This window comes from Saccopteryx leptura, chromosome 11, assembly GCF_036850995.1.
Source record: "Saccopteryx leptura isolate mSacLep1 chromosome 11, mSacLep1_pri_phased_curated, whole genome shotgun sequence".
Classification (NCBI taxonomy): domain Eukaryota; kingdom Metazoa; phylum Chordata; class Mammalia; order Chiroptera; family Emballonuridae; genus Saccopteryx; species Saccopteryx leptura.
In genome coordinates this window covers 52,193,324-52,213,491 of record NC_089513.1, presented here as the reverse complement: position 1 = coordinate 52,213,491, position 20,168 = coordinate 52,193,324, and positions in this window count along the sequence as shown.

Here is a 20,168-nt window from a genome sequence, read left to right as displayed (position 1 = left end):
TAAAAGAATGGTTGCCAGGTTTCAGGTCATGGGTAGAGGTTCCTTTCCTATCCCAAGACTAGAGAGAATTGTCTTCTGTTTTTTTCTAGCATTTTCATTTTTTATGTTTAAATATTTGACCTATTTGAAATTTATTCTGAGTATGAGGATTCACTCCTCTCTTTCTCTGTCATTTCCAATTGTCTTGAGGCTATTCATTTAATAGCCTATCTCTCTGTTAGTTTTTGAGACACCATACTTTATTATATACCAAATTCCTTTAAATATTTGCATTTATTTCTAGACATTGTTTTCCACTTATTATTCTGCCTATTTGTGTGCTGTTAACACACAGTATTATTGCTAATAACATATATAAAATAATAATACAAGAACCTAGAACACTTTATCTCTGATCACACCTGTCTCCAGAATGTTACTGTTGTCTAGTATGTAAATTCTAGCTTGTTTTCTATATTTGAATAGTGACATAATTCTTATAATTGTATATTAATTTTTTTAAATAACAGTGTTTAGATTTACCATATATTTCAAATTCTTTGATCATAATGATTCTTTTTTTTAGACCTTCTTTCTGGGATTACGTTTTATTAACTAAAGTATTTTGGAATTTCTTCTTGTGATAGTAATAAAGACATCTTCATATTTAAAAAACAGATATTTGGGGTGTGCCATTTTAGGTTTTTAGCAATTTTTTTCAGCACTCTGAAAATATTATTGTATTGTTTTTCTTTTACTATTAGTTTTAATAAAAATAGTCTTCATTAAAATTTTTACTTCTTTATAAGTAATTTGACTGGTTTCTTTGGTTAGAACTCATTTTTTATAGATTATCTATTAGACCACTCACTCTGTTTTTCCTATTGTATCATCTTACCTATTTTAAATACTATCACTTTATTTTTTCTAGAAATTTTATTTGATTACTTTTCCATCACCTGCTATTTGGGTTTCTTTGTGACCCACCCCTCACCCCACCTTATCCCTCTCCTCGCTTCCCCTCCCCCTGGTAACCACCACACTCTTGTCCATGTCCATGAGTCTCATTTTTGTGTCCCACCACTGTATGGAATCATACAGTTCTTAGTTTTTTCTGATTTACTTATTTCACTCAGTATAATGTTATCAAGGTCCATCCATGATGTTGTAAATGATCCTATGTCATTATTTCTTATGGCTGGGTAGTATTCCATAGTATATATGTACCACATCTTTATCCAATCTTCTATTGAAGGGTTTTTTGGTTGTTTCCATGTCATGGCCACCGTGAACAATGCTGCAATGAACATGGGACTGCGTGTGTCTTTACATACAAATGTTTTTGAGTTTTTGAGGTATATACCCAGTAGAGGGATTGCTGGGTCATATGGTAGTTATATTCTTATTTTTTTGAGGAAACACCATATTTTCTTCTATAATGGTTGTACTACTTTACATTCCCACCAACAGTGAATGAGGGTTCCTTTTTCTCCACAGCCTCTCCAACATTTGCTATTACCTGTCTTGTTGATAATAGCGAATCTAACATGTGTGAGGTGGTATCTCATTGTACTTCTGATTTGCATTTCTTTAATAGCTAGTGAAAATGAACATCTTTTCATATATCTATTGGCTATTTGTATTTCTTCCTGGGAGAAGTGTCTGTTCACGTCCTCTTCCCATTTTTTTATTGGATTGTTTGCTTGTTTGTTATTGAGTTTTGCGAGTTCTTTGTATATTTTGGATATTAGGCCCTTATCTGAGCTGTTGTTTGAAAATATCATCTCCCATTTAGTTGGCTGTCTATTTGCATTGTTGTCAGTTTCCTTTGCTGTGCAGAGGCTTCTTAGTCTGATGTAGTCCCATTCATTTTTCTTTGCCTTCACTTCCCTTGCCTTTGAAGTCAAATTCATAAAATGTTCTTTATGGCCAAGGTCCATGGGTTTAGAACCTATGTTTTCTTCTATGTAATTTATTGTTTCAAGTCTTATAGTTAGGTCTCTGGTTCATTTTGAATTAATTTTAGTACAAGGGGACAGACTGTAGTCAAGTTTCATTCTTTTACATATGGCTTTCCACTTTTCACAGCACCATTTATTGAAGAGGATTTCTTTTCTCCATTGTGTGCTGTTGGCCTCTTTATCAAAGATTATTTGACCATATATATGTGGTTTTATTTCTGGGCTCTCTATTCTGTTCCATTGGTCTGAGTGTTTATTTTTCTGCCAATACCATGCTGTTTTGATTATCATGGCTCTATAATATAATTTGAAGTCAGGTGTTGTAATGCCCCAGCTTTATTCTTTTTCCTTAGGATTACTTTGACTATTTGGAGGTTTTATAGTTCCATATAAACCTGATGATTTTTGTTCCATTTCTTTAAAAAGTGACATTGGAATTTTGATGGGAATTGCTTTAAATTTGTATATCGCTTTGAGTAATATGGTCATTTTGACTATATTTATTCTTCCTATCCAAGAACAAGGATTATTTTTCCATTTCATTGTATCTTTTTCGATTTCCCTTAACAATGCTTTATAGTTTTCATTATATAGATCCTTTACATTCTTTGTTATGTTCATTCCTAGGTATTTTTTTGTTGTTGTTGCAACCATGAAGGGGATTATTTTTTTGAGTTTGTTTTCTGATGTTTCATTGTTGGCATACAAGAAGGCACTTGACTTCTGTACATTAATTTTGTATCCTGTGACCTTTCTGTACTGGTTTATTTTTTCTAATAGTCTTTTTGTGTAGTCTTTGGGGTTTTCAATGTATAGGATCATATCATCTGCAAAAAGTGAAACCTTTACTTCTTATTTCCCAATATGAATGCCTTTTATTTATTTCTTTTGTCTGATTGCTCTGGCTAGAACTTCCAGCACTATGTTGAATAAGAGTGGAGAGAGTGGACAACCTTGTTTTGTTCCTGATTTTAGAGGAAAGTCCTCAGTTTTATGCCATTTAATATGATGTTAGCTGATGGTTTGTCATAAATGGCCTTTATTATGTTGAGATATTTTCTTTCTATACCCATTTTGTTGAGTGTTTTAAACATAAAATGATGTTCTATTTTATCGAATGCCTTTTCTGCATCTATTGATAGGATCATATGGTTTTTCTTCTTTGTTTTGTTGATATGGTGTATTATGTTAACTGTTTTACGAATGTTGACCCATCCTTGTAATTCTGGGATGATTCCCATTTGATCATGATAAATTATTTTTTTAATGTACTGTTGTATTCAATTTGCTAGTATTTTGTTTAGTATTTTAGCATCTGTATTCATTAGAGATATTGTTCTATAGTCTTCTTTCTTTGTGTTGTCTTTGCCAGGTTTTGGTATGAGGGTTTTGTTGGCTTCATAAAATATGTTTGGCAATATTGCTTCTTCTTCAATTTTTTTGGACGACTTTTAGTACAATAGGAACCAAGTCTTCTTTGAATGTTTGATAGAATTTACTAGTATAGCTGTCTGGCCCTGTACTTTTTTTGGGGGGGAGGTTTTGATAGTTGTTTTTATTTCCTCCCTGTTTATGGTTCTGTTTAAGCTTTCTGCTGCTTTCTGACCCAGTCTAGGAAGATTGTATTGTTCTAGGAATTTATCCATTTTTCTAGATTGTTAATTTTGGTGGCATATACTTTTTTATATTATTCTACAATATTTTTTTGTATATCTATGATATCTGTGGTGATTTCTTCTCTTTCAGTGGGGATTTTTTTTATATGAGTTCTTTCTCTTTTTTTTTTAGTGAGTCTTGCCAAGAGTTTGTCAATGTTGTTGATATTTTCAAAGAACCAGCTCCTTGTTTTATTAATTTTTTTATAGTTTTTCTGTTCTCTATTTCATTTATTTTTGCTCTGATAGTTATTATTTGCTCTCTTCTGCTGGTTTTGGGTTGCCTTTGTTCTTTTTTTTTTTTTTCTAGTTTCTTAAGATGTGAAGTTAAGTTGTTTACTTGGGCTCTCTTGTTTGTTTATATAGGCCTATAGTAATATGAACTTCCCTCTTATTACTGCTTTTGCTGCATCCAGAGATTCTGATATGTCACATTGTTATTTTCGTTTGTCTGTATGTATCTTTTGATCTCTGGTTTTATTTCTTCTTTGACCAACTCATTTTTTAGAAGTATGTTGTTTAATGTCCACATTTCTGTGGGCTTGTTTACTTCTTTCTTTGCAACTGAATTCTAATGTCAAAGCTTTATGGTCAGAAAATATGTTTGGTATAATTTTAATCTTTCTGAATTTGTTGATGTTATTTTTGTGGCCTAACATATGGTCAATTCTTGAGAATGTTCCATGTACACTGGAGAAAAATGTATACTCTGGCACTTTGGGATGAAATTTCTTGTAGATGTCTATCACATCCAATTGTTCTGGTGTTTCATTTAAGGCCGATATTCTTTATTGATTTTCTGTTTGGATGAACGATCTAAAGCCATCAGCGGTGTATTGAGGTCTCCAAGTAGACTATATTTTTGTTGGTTTTTATTTTTAGGTTAGTTAGTAGATGTTTAAGTACTTTGTTGCTCCTTGTTTTGGTGCATATATATTAAGGAGTGTTATGTCTTCTTGATTCAGTGTCCCCTTTTTCATTATGAAATGACCATCTTTGTCTCTCTGATTACCTTTGTTATCTTGTTGTCAGCTTTGTTAGATATGAGTATGGCTATACCTGCTTTTCTTTGGATGTTATTTGCTAAGAGAATCATTTTCAAACCTTTCACTTCGAATTTGTTTTTATCCTTTTAGCTTAGATGTGTTTCTTTAAGGCAGCATACATTGGATTTTTAAAATCTATTCTGCCGCTCTGTATCTTTTTATTGGTGAGTTCAATTTATTTACATTTAGAGTAATTTTTGACACTTGAGGGTTTCCTATTGCTATCAATATTTTAGATATTGCTTTCTGTTAGCTTTTTTCTTGTTTGGTTCTTATTTTTTGTTTTCAATCATTTGTTTCTGTTTGGTTGTATTCCATACTTCTCTCCTCTATTTTTTTTTAGGACATGTGTTTCTGTGGTGACTTTTTCAGGGGTGGTTACCATTGAGCAATGGAAAGGATATATATCATCTTCATTGTACTACATTATCTCATGAGTGCTTCTGCACTCCATCCTCCTTTGCTACTGTTAAACTTTGTCCTCTCCCCTTTTTTGTTTTTGTTGTCCCATATTAATCATGTTTTTATTGTGGTCTTGATGGAGCTTTTACTTGTAGTTTTGTTTTGTTCTTTGTATCTGGTCAGATAACCCCCTTTAGTATTTCCTGAAGTGGGGGTTTTCTGGTAATAAATTTCTTCATCTTTTTTATATCTGTGAATGTTTTTTTTCTCCTTTGTATTTGAAAGATAGCTTTGATGGATATAGTATTCTTGGCTGGAAGTCACTCTCTTTCAGAACTTTAAATATTGGGGTCCACTCTCTTCTGGCTTGTAGAGTTTCTGCTGAAAAATCTGATGATAACCTAATGGGCCTTCCTTTATATATTGTATTCTACTTTTCCCTGGCTGCCTTGAGGATTTTTTCTTTGTCACTGGTTTGTGATAATTTTATTATGATCTGCCTTGGAGTAGGCTTGTTTGGGTTAAGAAAACTCAGTGTTCTGTTTGCTTTTTGAATTTGAGGCTCTAATTCTTTCCACAGGCTTGGGAAGTTCCCGTTTATTATTTGTTTGAATATGTTCTGCATTGCATTCTCTCTCTCTTCTTCTTCTGATATACCCATTATTCTTATGTTGCTCTTTCTGATGGAGTCAGATAATTTTTGTAGGGTTTTCTCATTTTTTTTAAAAAATTCATGAGTCTCTCTTCTCTTCTCTCTGTAGTGCCTCTAGTTGCCTGTCTTCTATGTCACTAATTATCTCCTCTATCTGGCCTGTTCTATTAGCTAAGCTTGTTACCTTGTTTTTCAGTTCATTAATTGATTTTTTCATCTCTGTTTGATTCATTTTCATAGTTTCAATTTCTTGGTAATGTATTCTTTTTGTTCATTGAATTGTTTTTTGAGCTCCCTAAATTGCCTTTCTGTGCTTTTTTGTATTTCCCTGAGTATTTTTAGGACTTCAATTTTAATTCTCTGTCATTTAACTCCAAGGTTTCCAAGCAATTGAGGGTTTTTTTCTATAGATTTTTTCATCCTCTATCTGAGCTACATCTCTTTCTTTTGTATCCATGATATTTGATTTCTTTTTCCTTAATGGCATTTGAGAGTGGTATTATTAATAACACTAATAAGAGATAAAAAAATGAAAAAAATACAGTGAGAAAATGAAAATTCTATTGTGCTAAGTGGAACAAAAACTACATAGAATGCAGAGCTAGAGCTGGAGGAAAATGACAAAGAGATAAAAACAAAGTAAAAACATGCAAAATTCCACAAAGAAAAAATTTAAATCCAGAATAAAATAATTTGTTTGTAAATGATCGAATGAGAGAAAAAGTGAAAGAGAAAAGAAGAAGGATAAAAAAGTTAAGGTTTTTGGAATGTAACCCTGATTAAAAAAAAACAAGAATGGAAAATGTAACACTTATGGGTAATGAGGTTCAAAATGAAAAAGAAAGAATAAGACAGAAAGAAGAAAAAAATGACCAAAGTGGAAAAGATGAAAAATACAGGGAAAATAATGGAAAAAAGTTATGAAAAAATGTGATTTTTTTTTCCTGGTTTTGAGAGCTTATCTTTTTTTCTTTTTTCTTTTTTCTGTTTGACTGGTGGTGCTGTACCATAGGATTTGCCCCTGTGGCACTCTCAAGTAGAGATTTGCAATTGATATGTTGCTATGGTGATGACATAAGCTAGGCCTCAGTCCCGTTTGTAGGCAGGGCTTGTTAGGGTTTGCAGGCTCCAACAATGGGAGAGTCAGTTTTCCCAGTGCCTCTCCCCACATCTCTCCTTCCTAAGCCACAGCCTGGGGACCCATCAGTGAAGTTGCCCCAGCCACTGCCTGCAGAGCAAGAGGCTCTAAGAGCTGCCAAGTTCCCCCTCCAGCCATACTCAAAGCATATTTCTGGGTAAGGCTTTGCCTACCAGAGCTGCCAGCATAAGCAGACAGGGCAGAGAGCCTTTTGCTTTTCAGGTGCCTTTCTAAGAGCCTCCGGGCATGTCTAGGATGCTTTAGCACTCTGTGGGTCTAATCTTCACAGGCTTTTCTCCCTTGTGCCCTGTTTAGAAGCCTGCAGCTCAGCCCACACAACTTCCGTAGTGCTCTCTGAGGTATGCTCCACGGGAATGCACTTTATAACCTGTATCCTCTGGCAGAAAGTCGCCCAGCCACTGCAGAACAAGAGGCCCTAAGAGTTACCAAGTCCCTCCTCCAGGTCCACTCAAAGCACAGTTCTGGGTAAGGCTTTGTCAGCCAGAGCTGCCAGCATAAGCAGGCAGGGCAGGGAGCTGATTGCTGGTCAGACTCTTTTCTAAGGATCCCTGGGCATGTCTAGTTTGCCTCAGTGCTCCGCAGGTCTAATCTCCACAGGCTTCTCCCTTGTTCCCTGTTTGTAAGCCCACAACCCAGCCCCCACAACTTCCGCAGTGCCCTCTGAGGTCTGCTTTGCTGGAATGTGCTTTGTAACCTGTATCGGCTGGTGGAGGCGCCTCGTCTGGACAGGTCCAGGCTTAGGGATCCTGGCCCTTGTGCACTTCCCGTGCTGTGGGTCGGGGTGCCAGGACCACACAGAAACTCTGGCTACAGCCCATGCAGAAGTCCACTTGCTGACAGTCTCTGGCCTAGCCCTTCCATTTTTGATCGCACATGCCCATGCCAGTGGCCCCAGGTGAAGCCACTCACACACCACCCCTGATCACAGACCAGGAATGAACAAAGCCCAAAGCCATTCTGGTGCCAGCCTCCGCAGGCAACCCTCTCCGGCCACCTCTGCCGGAGTTTACCGCTTGTGCTAGCTCCATGTCCACGATCTCAGGCTAAGCCATCAGCGCGCTCTCTCCTTGGCTTGATCATCTGCCCTAGCTCAGCTTCTTCCCTCACCTCTAGCCCTCTTTCCTCTCAGTTCCAAGCAAAAGCAGCCCTTCCTCAGATCAGTGAGAAAAGCGGAATACTCCATTTTCTGTCTTGTTTCCTTCAGAGTGGATTATATATATTCAGCCACCTTTTCACCCAATCCTACCTTTGTTTGGTGTATGTGTATCTCAGATGCTTCCGAGATTGTTTTTCTGTCTCTAGTTGTTGAATTTGTTGAAATTTCAGGGGGAGATATCGGGAGCACTTCTCATGGCACCATTTCTCTGATGTCACCCCTTTTTGATTACTTTTCAAATATATCTTCTTGTCTTTGACAGTCTTTTTCTTGCTGTTGCTTTTAGCACACTTTTTCTTTTAAAATGTTGAAGTTTACTTAATCAATATTTTGTATCTTAGGCTTAACAGTTATCACAGTTTGCCCAGGGTTGTCCTGATTTTAGCACTTAAAGTTTAACGCCCTGGAAAAACACCTCAGTCCTGGGCAATGGGACTTGGTCACCCTGATGTCTTGTGCCCAAACAAATCTAGTTGTTGTTTCTGCTGCTTTTCTGTTTTGATGACTTGTTACTTAATTGAAAATATATAATGATGGTGCTTTCATGTTCTTTGAGACTTTATCTGTGAGAGTGTATGAGGCCAGATTTAAAATTCAGAACAAAGGACTAGAGTTTCTTTCAGTCAGTCACTTGAGGATGCTACCAATCAGACCACTTACTTGTTATAAACTTTTAAAATAATTTAAATAATTATTTAAACTTTAAAGATAATTTAAATAATTATTTAAACTTTTAAATAATTTCAAATTTACAAGAGGGTTTCAAAAATAATACAAAGAATTCTCACACACCAAGCACCTTGACCACCAATCTTAACATCTTCCCTCATTTTCTTTATTATTCTTATTTTCTTTATATTTTTGGGTAGAGTATATCCATTATGCTCCTTAATTCTTACATAGTTCCACACGTTTTTACAAGAATAAGAACATTTTATAGTCTTTTCAAATGCAGGAATTTTATCATCGATACAACTAATATCTAAAATTGAGTCTGTATTTCTTTTTTACCAGTAGTTCTAATAATGTTCTTTCAAGCAAGAAAATGTTTCTAATTTTGCATTAATTTTCATGTCCCTTTAGTCTCTGTTAACTATGAACAGTTTTATTTTGTTGATATTTTTTGTAGAGTACAGGTCACTTGTTAAATGTTCTCCAGTTTGGGTTTGTCTAATGTTTTCTTATGATTTATTTCAGGTTTTCCTGCCAGAAACTATTGAAGAGAGAAGGGAGGAAGTCAATTCTTACTGACATTATTGGTGATGTATATATATCTCTTCTCTCTATGAAAAAAAGCATTTTATTATTGTGGGTACGGCTTGCCTTCTGAAATAAAAGTACCTGGATTTCAATCTTCATTTTTTACCTTATGTAAAATTACACAGTTAAAAGATTGATGACACTGAATAGATATCTGTCTAACCTCTAAGCCTTAATTTTCTTTTCCTTATCTGTAAAATGGGGGTAATAATTATACCAATCCTTTAGGGTTATTTTGGGACTTAAATAAGATGAAGAATGCAAAGTTCTTAAGATAGTACCTGACACATAGTAGAGCTCAACAATAATATAGCTCTTATTATTACTATTATCATCATCACTAACATCATGCAACTGAAGTGTAATAGTTTCACTCTATGAATCCAACTATATGTGAAATTCAAAACAAACATTAGGACTTTCAGCAGAACAGGCAGATTGAATCCATGTATTTACCGCTGCTTTCTCCTTTCACAATAAAGGAATATATATCAACAGGAAAAAGAGAGGCATTATTTTGGAAACTAAGAAGCAGATAGAAAAGCGAAGTGGGGATGCTTTCATAACCTTGGTCTAGGCAATGATTTGGATCTGATACTAAAAGCACAGGGAAAAGCAACAGCAACAAAATATACACGTGGTAGTATATCAAACTAAAAAGCTTCTACACAACAAAAAAAAATAATCAACAGAGTGAAAGGCAACCTATGGAATGGGAGAAAATATTTGCAAACCATCAAGCTGATAAGGGGTTAAAATCCCCCAAATATAAAAACCTTCCACAGCTCAATACCAATAATAATAGTAGTAATAACTCAATTAAAAATGCACAAAGAAACTCTAGGAATATAGAAATGTATGTCTTTTCTACCTAGCAATGTTTTTTGGATAGCATTTTTGGTTCAATATAACCTTTCTCTAAAAAAGACACCTCCCCCCCAATGGACAAAGTTCTTGAATAAACATTGTTCCAAAGAAGCATTACAAATCACCAATGGATGTATAAAAAAATTTCCAACATAATTAATTATAAGGGAAATGCAAATCAAAACAATTATATATCAAATTATCTGTTAGGATAACCAGTATTTTAAAAATGATGTGTTGGAGAGAATGTAGAGAATTTGAGACTTAAAAAAAATACACAGGAAGAATAAAAGAATTATTTCAAATACAGGAAAATATAGCAAATTTACTTGAGGAATTTTGACAGCTTCTCACCAGAGGACTTGGGTATCTCACAGGGTTTGCAGGCTCAAAGTAATGCCTTTTCATGATCTACAGGGTGAGATCATTCATCATGTCTACTAGGGAGAATTGATTATCAGAGGCTGGGAAGTGCCAACCAACTTCACCAAGACACATGAAAGTTCACTTATTGGCACTTTGACTAAACCTAAAATGAGAAAAATTATGAACATGTCATGTTTTGATTTTAACTTAGGAAAGACTTAACCCCAAAATTAAGACTCACTAACTGTAGTAAGTAGCCAACATGTCCATTTCCTGACATTGTTATCTTTAGAATGCAAATTGATGCAGTCACTATGGAAAACAGTATGGAGGTTCCTCACATTGTTAAAAATAGAACTATCATATGATCCAGCAATCCTACTTCTGGGTATTTATCCAAAAGAATTGAAAGCAGAATCTTGAAGAGATATTTGCACTTTTATGTTTATTGTGGCACTATTTATAATAGTCACAATGTGGAAACAACCTAAATGTCCATTAATGGATGAATGCACAAGAGAAATGTATATATGCATTCCACAATATACAACAGTGTGAATGAAACTGGAGGACATTATGTTAAGTGAAATAAGCCAGTCATAAAAAGACAAATATTGCTTTGTTCATTATGTTCATTAGATTCCACATATATGTGAGATCATATGATATTTTTCTTTCTCTGCTGGTTTATTTCACTTAGCATAATAATCTCCAGGTCCATCCATTCTGTCACAAAAAGTAAGATTTCTTTCTTTTTCACAGCCACATAGTATTCTATTGTGTATATGTACTACAGCTTTTTAATCCACTCGTCCACTGATGGCCACTTGGGCTGTTTCCAGATCTGAGGAACAGAATAAAGGCAGAGACAGGGTCACAGGAACCAGACGGACAGTAGTCAGAGGAAAGGGGGGTGAGGGGATGGGATCAGAGAAGGTAAAGGGATTAGTGAAACTATATATACATAACACAGAGGTATAGATAACAGGACAGTGAATCCTAGAGGGAAGAGGGGAGGGAGTTAGGGGAGGGGGGCAAAGGGGTTATAAAAAGGGACACAGGGGTGGGGGTGAGGAAGTTATATTCAGTGGGACACTTGAATCCATGTAAACACAATAAATTAAAAATTAATAATAATAAAAAAGACAAATATTGCATGATTTTATTAATATTATATGATAGTTAATTTTATGTGTTAACTTGATTGGGCTAAGGAATGCCCAGATATCTGGTAACACATTATTTCTGGGTGTCTGTGAAGGTGTTTTTGAAAGAGATTATCATTTGATTCAGTAAACAGAATAAACATATTTATCTTCACCAATGTGGGTGGCTATCCAATCCTTTGAGGGCTTGAATGGAACAAAAAAGTGAAGGAAGTGTGAATTCACTCTTCTTTAGCTGGGCTTTCCATTTTTTCCTGTCATTGGACAAAGGAGATCATTGTTCTTGGGTCTTCAGACTCTAGGACTTACAATAGCAGCCCCCCTAGTTTTCAGGTCTTTAAAATTAGGCTGATTTATAACATGGGCTTTCCTGGTTCTACAGATTTCAGGTGGCAAATTATGTACTTCTCAACATACATAACTGCATGAAACAAATTCCTATTCTTTCTTTCTATCTATCTATCTATCTATCTATCTATCTATCTATCTATCTATCTATCTATCTATCTGGCTAGCTAGCTAGCTAGCTATCATCTATCTATCTATCTATCTATCTAATCTCCTATTGGTTGTGATTCTCTGGAGAACCCTGACTAGTACATATGAGGTATCAAAAATAGCAGATTAGAATATTAGTTGCCAGGGAATGAGGGGAGGGAAAAATGGAGAGCTTCTATTCAATGGGTATAGTTTCAGTCATGCAAGATGAATTAAGTTTTAGAGATGTGCTATACAACATTGTGCTTATAGTTAATAATACTCTATTATACACTTAAAATTGTTAAAAGAAAAGATATCATATTAAATGTTCTTAAAACAACAACAAAATGAATAACTACCTTCATGTCCAGAGAAAGCTAAAGCCTACGATGGAAGTGCAGGAGGCCTGGAAACAAGCTAGTCAGGGACCAAACACACGGGCTACTTCCGAGAGTTCTAGTGCTCACAGGACAAACTGGTTGGCAGTCTAGAAGCTTAGAGAACCCTCCTACCTGCCAAGTCAGGGTCTGTCCTGGCTTGCATAGGAATGGGTTGAAACCAGCTAGCAAGAAAGATTCACCAAACCAAAATCCAAAGCAATGACAAAAATCAGAAACATCTTATACTTCAGGTTATGTTATAAGCAGGAACTTGGCAAAATGCTGTGATTTAGGACCTCTAATGTCCTGTCTATAAAGCACGGTTTATGAGTCTGTACTTTTAAGCATAGTAGATCTGTTTGGATATGGGTACCTTCCCTTACTAGCTGTTAAACCTTGGGGAAGTTAATTGAACTTTCTGAGCCTCAGACAGGGAGATGTTTTGGAACAATATCTAAAACACCTACAACAAAGGCTAGAATATAGCAGGTGATTAGTAAATGACAGCTAATTTTAGAGCCATTATCATTATTATTTACTTAATATTAATTGGGCATGATAACTACTAACTATGGATATTTTAAATATATTCAAGTTTAGATGTCAGTTTTCTTATCTATATTTTGGGAATATATGTTGGTATTTATTTCATTAAGTTATGAATGTTAAATAAGCTAATTTATGTTGTGTTGATATGCAACAAATACAAAAATGATCATGTTGATTGTTACAGCAACATCACTATTACTTATTAGATTAAGAATCATGTCTTGGGGTATATTTTTGGCTCAGTTGCAGGACAATTAAACATTTTGGCCACTAGCTGGTGGTCTTTTTTCACTGGTACTTGCAACCTCTTTGGTAGCCAAGCAGTCTAAGCTCCTTTTAGGCAACAGAATATTATGAAAACCCTTATCTTACAGTCATACATGATTGTATTAAAGGGAACTTATTATTAGATAAAATTTGTGACAAGAATAAATTAAATTTGTACTATAAAAATAGAAAAACACATTTAACAAAAGATAATGTCACTACCTGATTACAAGCACATTATTGGTATAATGCTCCCAGGAATTTATTCTTTTATTTATCTATGTGAGTATGAGGAGATATGTATCTGAACTTGTTTCCTAAGGTAATGATCATATCATGGAAATATTTTTATATTCTAAATATCATTTGCAATGCTTGTATTGTAGGGGCCATATTTTATTGCTTTTTCTGTTGTCTGTGGTTTAATTTTCTTTTCTTTTTTGTGTGTCTTAAATTTTTTTATTGAAAGCCAGGCAATTTGTATAGAGTGGTAGTGAAAATGTGCACAGATTTCCTTTTCTTTTTCTTTCTGTTCATCAAGGGAGCTGGGTTTGGGTTTTTCTGTTGCTATAGTTACCTTCAGGGCACCCCAGAATCCAAATTCCTCCATCTGGAGTGTAGGCAGGTGTTTTTTAGGCTCCTGATCCACTCTCAGCGTTCAGTAGTCCCTGTACACCTGACCCCCTCCCCGCCCTGCCGAGAGATCTCTTTCCACACTCCTGTCCTTCTTCCAGGAGTGGCTTGTTATTCACTGCTCAGCTCCTGGTGGGGAAAGGGGTCCTTGGTTTTTCTGGTCCAGCTCTGGTCTTGGGCAGTCCCTGTGCAGCTAAACATGTGTGGAGTGGGGCTTACTCAGCATTATTGTCCCCTCCACTCCATCGCAACCAAGCTTCACTTTGTATCTGTGGGAGCTTTAGGTGGGGAGGCTTCCCTGTGCTTTCCCCAAAACCAGTGCCCAGTGCTTTGCATAGATACAAGATCCTGGGAATGAGAAAGCTTCCTACTCTTTCCCAGAGGCAGGAGGTTTTGCTTCTACCTTTCCCTCAGAAGTGGTGGATCTTTGGTGGGGACCTATGAGTGGGATTATTTCCTACCTCTTCTCCTGTGGCTTCAGGCTTTTGCTTCCTGAGTGAGCGTTCTGGGAAGCGAGCAGGATTCCAGGCTCCCACTGTGAGGAGCGCTCCTTTCTTCCGCCCCACTTCCTTTTCCTAAGACCTGATACTGCTTTGTGTCAGAGACTCTCAGGTTTGTGGAACTGTCAGGTTAGCCTTCACCTGGCCTTCAAGAGTTCGTTTCAGATTCAACTGCTTTCTCTTTGTCTACTTATAAGGTAGCCATCACTTCTTCCTGCGCTTTCAAAGGTGAACGTCATCATGTGTGCCAACACTCGGGAGGGAGAGGGTGTCACTCTTTAGAATTTGATTTATTTGTTTATCTTGCAAATTCAGATCTCTGATGGATGCAAAGAAGTTCTAATTTTGAGTGGAAGAGACTTTCTCTTGCAGTTTCTTCATCCTAAATAGAAGCAGGACCCCACAACTTTTGCTAGAGATGAGCCTTCTATAGGACAGGTGAGTTGCTCCCATTCTTTTGCTACTGTGAATAATTCTGGGAGGATCACCTACATATACAATTCTTTACTGTTTTCCTTAGGGCCTAGTCTTTAAGGTAGGATTGCTGGCTCAGGGATGGTGAGTATCCTTAAGTCCCTTGAAACGTATTGTCACATTGCATGAGAAGGTGGGCTCACTCTTACTGACACCAGTAGTGTATAAGGGAAAACTGTTTCCTTAAATCTTCTGTGACATTGCTTATTATTATGAAAAAAAACAAAACAAACAAAAAAAAAACAAACGTCAGCATGACAGGTTAGAATGCTAAAAATATAATTTGTGTTAAAATTCAGATTTTTTTGGTAAGGTCAAGTATTTTACCAAACTAATGGTCATTTGTTTCCTTTCTGCTTCTTCCTGTTGCTCAGTTTATCATTGCTGTGCACTTCTTTGTTGATTTGCTCTCATTAAGTAACAGGGATAGGAAGAAGCTGTTAAGAATGTGGCACCCATAAGGTGGCTGCTCCCCTGGCCAGGCGTGTGGCGGTCAATGCCCAAGTCTTGACTTTTGTGCACCATTGCCCTCCACCCCTAAGATTCTTTTTGAAGGACCTCAAGCCAGAGATGACTGTCATCTGATGTGTGTTAACCTGTGGGTTTGGTTGTCCTCGGTTTATATGGAGTAAAACAAGCTACTTGTTTCGAATCCAGCCAAACAGACTTCACATAAAGCTAAAACTTGCTGAGTGTCCTTCTTTCTGCTTTCACTTGACTTTAGATTTTACCTGACAATGTTTTTTTTTTTTTGCCTGTTCTAGGTTCCTTTGCTCCTAGGACAAGGCTGAGTTGGTATTTTTTATTTTTTTAAATTTTATTTAGAAAATTAAATTTAACAGGGTGACATTGATCATTAAGAGTACATAGGTTTCAAGTGAAACAAGTGAACATCTCTACAGCACTTGAACTGTTTATTATGTTGTATACCCATCACCCAAAGTCAAATCGCTCTCTGTCACCCATACTCATCACTCTTCGACTCCCACGGCCTCCCTCAAAACCCCCTGCCCCCTGGTAACTTCTTCACTTGTATCTATGTCCATGAGTCTCAGTTTTATATCCCACCTCTATGTGAAATCATATCGTTCTTAAATTTTTCTGAGTTAGTTTTAAATAATCTAAGCCATATTTTTAAATGTCATTCCTTTTGATGCTGTTGGGTAACCACTTGACCAATGAGCATAGATGATTCTTATAAGCATTATCTACATGATTCAAAATGCTCATTGTGACAATATTTTCAATAGTATTTTTGAATACCTTTAACTGAAGTACTTTTTCTCAGAGTATGTTTATATGTTAAGTGCTGAAATTAAGCCTAGAAAAAGTTAAGAAGTTTGAGGAACAACTTTTATCAAGAGAGCATTTCCATATAAATGATAGCTATCATTGTTCAGTACCTCCTGTCTTCTTTTTTTTTTTTTTTTTACAGAGACAGAGAGACAGTCAGAGGGATAGACAGGGACAGACAGACAGGAAACAGAGAGATGAGAAGCATCAATCATTAGTTTTTCTTTGCGCATTGCAACACCTTAATTGTTCATTGATTGCTTTCTCATATGTGTCTTACCGCAGGCCTTCAGCAGACTGAGTAACCCCTTGCTCGAGCCACCGGCCTTGGGCTCAAGCTGATGAGCTTTTGCTCAAACCAGATGAGCCCTTGCTTAAGCTGGCGACCTCGGGGTCTCGAACCTGGGTCTTTCGCATCCCAGTCCAATGCTCTATCCACTGCGCCACTGCCCGGTCAGGCCCTTCTGTCTTCTTTTGAGAAATTGCTTTGATTCATTTCTTCACTTTCTTATATTTTATATTTATATTCATATCCATTTACTTTTTACATGGTATATAAGTTTCAAATAAAAATATCATTAACAAAATAATATATAATAATATATAATTATGTTCTATTATAAGGTAATAATAAAAATAATAAAACAATAGTTTCATTATAGCATTAGTTGCAAAATGATAACAAATGCATTTAGATCACATCACGTGTAGGAACACAAATTGATAGGGAACCCTTTCTGGTCTTATTGCCTTTAAAAATAGGTGCATTCAAGAAACTGTCAAACAATAGTTAACTTATCATTTTTTTGCGTGACTACAACTTTGATCTTCTAAATCTTTCCTTTCTAAATTAAGAACCATTTTACAAACATAATGAGAACTCAAGAACCTAACATTCCGTGTGGGTGATTTCATGTTTCTTTTGCATTGAAATTATTAATGAAATGTTGAGGTAAGGCTTTTACACTCCAGCTCTTTGGAGGTTTATTTTTAAATCACAAGGTGGGAAGAACAGAGTCTGTACATAGCTACCCACCTCTGTGGCAGGAGCAGCGGGAACCACAGAGACAGAGCTAGCAGGGTGCATTCTCTTTTTGAAACCTGTAGTCAGTGGAATAATTATGTAACTCAAATTGTGAAGGGAGTCTTGGATTTAATGACAGTATCCTCTCCGAAACATTTGCATACTACAATTTTTAAAATGTCCCCTTAAGAACCTCATATGACTATTGTCACCTATGGTATAATTGTGAGAACATAGCTACACTTCAATGCAAAAACCCCATTGCGAATGCATCAGCATATGTGCTTGAGTATTAGAGTTTATTGTATCTTGTCAAGGGACTCCATCAGGAAAACTGAGAGAAACTACTGACTGAGGGAAAAGTATGTATTTCTCTGGAATGATTTTTCTTAAATATTTTATATCTAGAACATTTGAAAGCGGGTAAACTTATTAGATTTCAGTCTTCATTCTTGTATTAAGAAATGTATGACTAGTCCATTGGGATTATAAATGAAAATGCTATAAATATCAGTTTTGACAGGTTGCTACCTATACAAAGTGCATTAAAGGTCACAGCATATTACCATATTGCCCACTTTTATATTTCCACAAGAGTTGATTCTGAATTTTGCTCAAAACAAAAAAAGAAAAACTTCAGGGCTGAGATTAATGAAAGAAAAGAACCTCAATTAGGAAATAGTTTTATTTTTCATAGTTTCTCAGGAATAACATGGGTTTAATGGGAGTTGATGTCACTGATTATGACTTGCTTCAGGACAAAGACATAGATAGCACTATTCTATTTTTGTCTGGAGAATAGCTATTTCATTTAGAGATTTTATTCAATAAATTTGTATTCAGTTGAAGATATTGGTTTATTTGAAGTACTGACCATTTCTGTAACTATGGAAACTGTAGTACTTATCCACAGTTAATTGGTAAAATATGCTTTTAGATAGGCAGCAAAATAAATGGTCCTATGAATTCCAACCTCTCCTAACATTTTAACTTTGTAAGAATTGGATGATACATAAATCTTGTATTTTAGACATGTAGAAATTTATATCTTTTTATGTTAATATATTTACACATCACTACATGTTCCGGGATGAATTATCTCCCTTTAAAATTTGTCTGTTGAAGTCCCAACTCCTAGTTCCTCAGAATCTAACCATATTTAAAGCTATGGTCTTTAAGCGTAATGAAGTTAAAATGAGGCAATTAAAGTGGGCCTCGCCCTGGCCGGTTGGCTCAGCGGTAGAGCGTCGGCCTAGCGTGCGGAGGACCCGGGTTCGATTCCCGGCCAGGGCACACAGGAGAAGCGTCCATTTGCTTCTCCACCCCTCCGCCGTGCTTTCCTCTCTGTCTCTCTCTTCCCCTCCCGCAGCCAAGGCTCCATTGGAGCAAAGATGGCCCAGGCGCTGGGGATGGCTCTGTGGCCTCTGCCCCAGGCGCTAGAGTGGCTCTGGTCGCAACATGGCGACGCCCAGGATGGGCAGAGCATCGCCCCCTGGTGGGCAGAGCGTCGCCCCATGGTGGGTGTGCCGGGTGGATCCCGGTGGGGCGCATGCGGGAGTCTGTCTGACTGTCTCTCCCTGTTTCCAGCTTCAGAAAAATGAAAAAAAAAAAAAAAAAAAAAGTGGGCCTCAATCAATATGACTGGTGTTTGTATAAGAGGCCAAGACCCCAGGGATGTGCACACACAGAGAAATGGCCAGAATGCAGCTGTCATCAAGCCACAGAGGGAGGCATCCTTGGAGACGCACCAACCATGCTGCCACCTTGATCTTGCACGTCAAGCCTCCAGAAATGTAAGAAAATAGATCCCTGTTGTTCAAGCCACAGAATCTGGGGTATTTTGTTGTGGCAGCTCTAGCAAACTAATATACTGTATAATATACCTGTCATGTATACTTCTGGTATCATTTTAGCAAACATATAAATAAAATCTCAGTTCAAAGGTAGTATTTGGAGTTTGATATCTTTTGATACAGCCTATTTGATTTCCTAAGGAGGATGTTGCATGTCACCTATTCTAGGAAAAGAAAGAGAAGGCATCCGAGGGTCTTAACACACTTGTTTAATGTGAATAGCGCCTCCAAAACAATTCCGAAGGACCGGGACGCACAGCCCCTGCCTTGGAAAGTAGATAGTGATTTGCCTTTTAGTTCTTGTTTTGATATACATAAAAAGTATCATACAGAATATTGGTGGCATTTAACCTAGAATGGGGAATATGCAACATACTTATCATGACTCCTACCCTGTCCTGACCTTTGATGCCACACCCCAATTTTCCTTGGTCCCTGTTGACATTCTGTTGGGTTTTATCTCAGCACTTTCTGTGGAGGATCTCTCTCTCTTCTCTCCTTTTTCTGAATGGGCTGTGGGGCTGTAACCAAGGGTGATTGCACAACCCACCCAGTGCCTTCCCTTCTGTGCAGTTAATGGTTGCTGCCACCCTACTTGGTTGCCCATTATTCTGTTCAGACACATAATCAAAAGAACTTTCCAAAAACCTAAGGAGTCAGAGGCAAACCCCAGACAAAAATGAGAAAAGAACTGCTTTGTAAAGATTGGGTGCATGATGGTTCCTTCTTACTGTTGCTTCAGGGGATCATTTATCTGCCAGGTTTGTGGAAGCTTAGAGTAATGATGGACAAGTTCCCAGTTCCTCATTTTTTTTCCCATATTTATTGCAATACAGTCAGGGAAGGGAAAGGGAGAAGGAAGAAAGTGGAGGGAGAAGATTCTTATCTCCTCTTTGAGGCATAGGTCATGGACTACCATGTCCCCAGCTGAAAGTCATTATTTTCCTCTTCTGGTCTCCCATATCCCTCAAAATGTAAACTCATGGCTCTTGCCACTGGATTTTGCATTACAGCAACCTGTCGTGTGACTTAGAAAGCTATTGCCT